This window comes from Arachis ipaensis, chromosome B08, assembly GCF_000816755.2.
Source record: "Arachis ipaensis cultivar K30076 chromosome B08, Araip1.1, whole genome shotgun sequence".
Classification (NCBI taxonomy): Eukaryota; Viridiplantae; Streptophyta; class Magnoliopsida; order Fabales; family Fabaceae; genus Arachis; species Arachis ipaensis.
This window is the reverse complement of record NC_029792.2, coordinates 100,545,315-100,551,328: the sequence shown is the minus strand read 5'-3', so window position 1 is coordinate 100,551,328 and position 6,014 is coordinate 100,545,315.

Genomic DNA, 6,014 nt, shown 5'->3' with positions numbered 1-6,014 from the left:
ATTTAGGGATTTTCCACCTCTGCCAAGGTTATCCTTACTTGATAATCGCTAGTTTAATTAGTTGAGATTCTTAGTTTCGCCTAGTTCTCCGGATTCGGCGGGTTTGTTATTATTCGCTTCTGTTAACCGAGGTATACGTCGTTTGACCGAGTATTATATGCTACGTATCATAGCCCCCAAGGTTGCCTTGTATCTTTGGAGAGACAAAGGCAAGTGATGAGAGGAACTTTTGCGTGGTCTAGAAATTTACGGATAAATCCTCGTTGCAAGTATAGTTTCTAAACCTTCAAAAGTCCTTTCACACAAACATTTTGGTTGTCACAAGTAACAAACCCCTTTAAAATTGATAACCGAGTATTTAAACCTCAGGTCATCTTCTCAAGGAGCTGCAGGGAAGTGTGTTCTTATTATTGGCTATGGGGATTGTAAATTGGGGTTTTGAGAATGAGGAGCAAGTAATTTAAGTGGCAAGTGAAATAAATAAATGACTGTAAATAAACTTTGGCAAGGTATGAGAAATTAGAGGTCCTATCCTGGCTATCCTTATCAATGATGATGATAATCGAATCTTAATTCCACTTTGTTAGCCTTTACTAAGATAAAGGAAGGTCAAGGGATTAATTGGATTGATCTTCGGATCCTGTTTTATTTTCTAAGAAAAGATTGGGATTCTTGAAGCTCAATTCAATTAGCAAAGATAACAATTATCAAGCATGTTTGAGTTTGATAACTCCTGAGTTGCTGATTTCTTAACCAAGAACAAAAGGAGAAAAGTAAATCTACTGGAATAAGAATGTCTTCAGATTGGGAATAATTGTAACTAATAAATAAAAGAAAGCAATATTAACTGAAATACCTCAAATAACATTAATCCAAAATAATAATCTGTAACATAGAAGAATTCATAAATTAAATTGCAAAAGTAAATAATCAACTAAAGTAACGAATAAAAGTAAAAGAGAAGCTTAAAGTAAAGGAACATTAAACCTGGGATCGAGAGTCACTCCCAAACTAAGAGAAATCCTAAATCCTAATCCTAAAAGAGAGAGAGAATCTCTCTCTAAACTAAATCTAAATCATGAAAACTAAAACTAAAGTCGTCTCTCTATGAATGGATGCATTCCCTCACTTCATAACCTCTGGTCTATGCCTTCTGAACTTGGATTTGGGCCAAAAAGGGCTTCAGAAATCGCTGGGAGCGTTTTCTGTAATTATTGGTGCGTGGCCTCTGTCACGCGTCCGCGTGGGTCACGCGGTTGCGTTATTCGGAGCTTTTCTTGTCATGCGGTCGCGTCAGTCATGCGGCCGCATCATATGTGTTTTGCTTAAGGCGCGCGGTCGCGTCATTCATGCGACCGCGTCGCTGTTGATTCGCGCTTGGCATGCGTCCGCGTCGCCCATGCGATCGCGTGGATGCCAGTTTCTTTAGAAACTCCGTTTTGTGCTTTCCTTCTATTTTTGTATGTTTCCTTTCCATCCTTTAAGTCATTCCTGCCTTAGAAGATCTGAAACTACTCAACACACTAGTCACGGCATCGAATGGAATTAAAGGTAATTAAAATAATTAGTTTTAAAGCATAGAAAACATGTTTTTCACATACATCACATAATGAGGAAGGAAAAGTAAAACTATGCAATTAATATGAATAAGTGGGTGAAGGATTGAATAAATCACTCAAACTAAGCACAATATATCATAAAATATGGGTTTATCAACCTCCCCACATTTAAACAATAGCATGTCCTCATGCTAAATCCAAGGTGAAAAGTAAGGTTAAAGTGATGAAATGTCATGTAATGCAATCTAATCTAAATGCAACTACCTAAATGAATGATGAATCATGCAATTCTAATTTTTATTCACTTGTATATAAAGCTTGCATGTAGTTAAATTAATTCACATTCTCAAGGAGTCATGTATATATATAGCCAAACCTTAAATAGTGATAAAGTGCCTTTACAATTGAAATGGGAGAGAAAAGCATTTTATAAAACTTGCAAGACAATTAATAATTTAAACAGAGATAAATGTTAATGAGCTATTGAACCCTCACTGGATTTTGTGTTTACTCTCTAATCACTCAGTGTTTATTGGGTTAATCACTCTATTCTTCTTTTTATTCTTACTTTCTATAACTTTGTTCTTTATCTAACCAATCAACAATCATAAAATATAGTCATACCAAAAATCATGAGGTCTTTAAGTAAGGTTGTAATGGGGCCAAGGTAAAGGTAAGGGTATATGTATAAGGCTAAGTGAGCTAATAAGTTTATCCTTAATTAGACTAAGATCTCACCTAACATACATACTTTCTAAAGCAAAGCTTCTTTACCTATTTTCCATGTTTTCTCACTTTTGATTTTACATGCTCATATCTCAATATTTATTTTTATCCCATGTGCATTGCTTTATTTCACAATTGGGGAATTCTTTTTTGTGTCCCCTTTATTCATAACACTTTTTTTTAATGCACATGGTAATTCAATTATTTTGATTTTACATGAGCATGCTTCCCAAAACTTTTATGAGTTATTTTAATTCTTTTCTACCCTTTTGTTTTTTTTCATCCATGTTCCCAATAGGTTTTTCCACATTTAAACTATACATAATTTTCTATCTTAAGCTAACCAAGGATTCAACTTGGGATTTTATTTTGTTTTTCTGCTTAAGGCTAGTAATGTGGCTAATAGAATAAAAGGGGATTTAAAGGCTCAAGGGGGCTAACAAGGGTGATGTACAGGGTAGGCTATTTTGGGATAAGTGAGCTAAAATCAAATAACGGCCTCAATCACTCTCTTGGTATGTATTTCTATTCTATAATCTGACATATAGATTAAAACAAAGTAAAGAACACTAGAATAAACAAGAAGGGCGGAACACACAGGAATAAAATATTATGGTTTGAATGTAACCATACAATTAAGCTCAAAACTCACAGGCTGTGTGTTCTCTAGCTCAAAAATCATTTATCAGTTATGTATGTCATGCAGGTTTAGTTAAAAGTTCCCATTATTCTCAATGTAAAACTTAAGGTGGCCTTAAAGTTCTAGTGTTTCTCCTTGATGAAATGTTGTTTAATTAACTAACATGTAATGCTATATATACAAGGTGTGGGTTGTTTTGATTCTGTTAAAGTCTCTAGTTTACTTCTTTTTTCTTTTCAATCTATTCTGAGTTATCTTATGCTAAAAAGGGTAAACTATACTAATCAATCCACAATTTCTATAACTAATAAGTTAGAATTGCAACTAAACTATATGGCTAAAATATGAACTAAAGTGCAACATGTAGAAAATAGAGTAAAAATACATAAAAATAACAATGTATAAGTACTGAAAAAATGAAAATAAAAATAAAGAGAAAATACAGAAAAAGTAGCAAAATAGAAAGAGTATGTAGTGGTTCACCAAAAATATACGCCAGAGATGGCGACCTCCCCACACTTAAAATGTAGCATCGTCCCCGATGCTCACTCAAGCAGGGTGTGAAGGGATGTCATCACTGGAAGGGTGGGTAGCTAAGGTCTCTGTAGTGGTGATCTGAGGGTCTGACTACTGTGGAGGAGGTGCTGATTGAAGAGGTATCTCAGGGTCTACAGCCTGAATCTGGGGTGGAGCCTCCTGATGTGATGCTGCCTGCCGGGTGCTTGCCTGCTCTGCCTCGCTCTGTGGATAGGTCTCTGCCTCGGGATCATCCGCCTCCTCCTCAGATGCCTCGGATGGTGTGTCAGGCTCGGAGGGGATGTCGCCAAAGCGTATCATCAGCTTCAGGTGCTCATAGCGTCGCTTGTTGCGACGCTCCATCTGGTCAAGCCGTCGAAACAGGCAGTGCACTAGATGATAGATGGGCTCTGGGGCAGGTGGAGGTGCAGTGGTGGTGGCAGGGGTAGCTGTGGAAGAAGAGGGGCCGGCAGATGGTGTGTTCGTGTCAGCAGTAGCAGTGAGGAAAGGAGGTCTGTAGCCCAAAGCCAGAAAGTTCCTGCTGTTAGAGATAATCTTCTTGCATTCTGCAGCAGGTGGCTTTTCATCAGCATCCTCCCAAGGCACGTCAGCTCGACGGCCTAGCTGTGTAATCAAATAAGGAAAGGGAAGAGTGCCTCGGACGTGGACCCTGGCCATATAGTACCGGATAAAGCGTGGCAGGTACAGGTCCTTACCCTCCATCACACACCAAAGGAGAGTGACCATAGCGACTGGTATCTCAGTCTCGTGAGTACTCGGCATAATAAAGTTACTAAGAATCTGATGCCATAGCCGAGCCTCATCATTCAAGTAGATCCACTTGATTCCCTTTGGCATGGTGGTGTTCTGACCCATAATCCAAGGAACTGTCGGGTCAAGGGCTATCCGGGCCTTGACTGTATCCCAATCAAATCGCATAAAGCACATGTCTTCCTCAGCTTTCTGATAGCCATCCAGCTGATCAGTCTTAGGCAGAAGCTTCAAAACATCTTCAATGGCCTCTTCAGTAACCAGAATCTGCTTCCCTCTGAGGTTCACTGCATCTAGGGAAGTCTTGAAGTAATTGCAGTAGAATTCTCTAACCCAAGATGCATTGACCTCAGTCAGAGGTCTCTCCAGGAAGAACCAACCTCTTTGTTTGATCTGGTCAGAGGTGTATTGCTGGAGTTCTTCTGGGATTTTCAGAGTCCTCTCCAGGTATAGGTTCCTGGAGGTTGCAAACACTGGATACCTCAGCTCACAGTATCGGTTTGCAAACTTTACTGGATCAGTAGCAGGGATTAGCTGGTCATCCTTCTTCTGTGGGGTAAAATTTTTCTCCCGCAAGGAGGCATCATGCATGAGATATATGATAGACATAGAGGCTTTTCCTCTTTTCTGTTTGCCAGTTGTTGCCTTTCCTTTCCCTTTTCTGTGGGAGTCCGACATCTTGAAAAACAGAATTCAAGGATATAATAAAAACAGAAAAACAAGGAGGCAATTAACAAAAGAAGCACATAGTGGCAAAGGAGCAGGAGAGTAATGAATATGAGCTAAGTAAATGTGCATTAAGGATTGAATAGGAGTTAAAAGTTCGAAAAGAAGAATTTACAATCCAAAATGGAATAGAATTCATGTGAAATAAAAAAATAAACATCATGCCTTGGTTAGAGTGTTAAGAGAAAGTGAAAGAAAATCAGAAAAGAAGTTTTCAAAAGGTTAGGTTAGTTAGAATTGAAAAAGAGTTTAGGAAGGGAAAATTAGTGAGTTAGTAGAAGTGGGTTAAAGTAAGTGGCATAATGAAAATATTCCAAGTAACAAGTATTCACAGTTAGAAGCGATAAGTAACTCATATCCAAACAGGTAAAACATTTTGATGATGATTCAAATAGATATAGAGAAAGCAGAAATTGGAATCAAACATCAAAAATGCAGTGTAGGAACCAGGAAATCAAAAAGGATAAGAAAACTTGTCCGGGCATTCATGAATGGTTTGGTTAAAGCAGAGTAAAACAGATATCAAAATGGCAAAACCAAAACATGAATGGAAACATTTTACAGAAATTTGGGCAGCATTCCGGCTAAAATTAGATTGTCCCGGAAAAAGAAACAGCAGTCAAATAGTTCATATGAATCAAAATTAAAGTTGTACTTACATATAAGGAATATAAACATGAAAATTCAGAGTAAAGAGCAGCATGAAACAAGAAATTATAGCATATGAACAAAATTAACAGCACAGCATCAGTAGAATTGCGAAAATAATGAAACAACAAACAAGAACAATGCAATTAAACAGACCTAAATCCACTAACCACATCCTAGGCTACCTAACATCCTAAAATCCACTACAACATGCATATCTAACTAGCCTAAAGATGAACAATAACAGAAAAAAATAGGAACTAACGATGAAAGGATAAAAGGGTGGCGTTCGGCGGAACCTAGTAGGCGAACTAGGGCGAGTGGGCAGAAAGGTGGCTGGGGGTGGTGGTGACGGCATCTGGCGCGGCAGAGAAGGGCGGCGCGGTGGCGGTGATGCTGTTCGGAGGGGCAGTGAGAGAAAGTAGGGG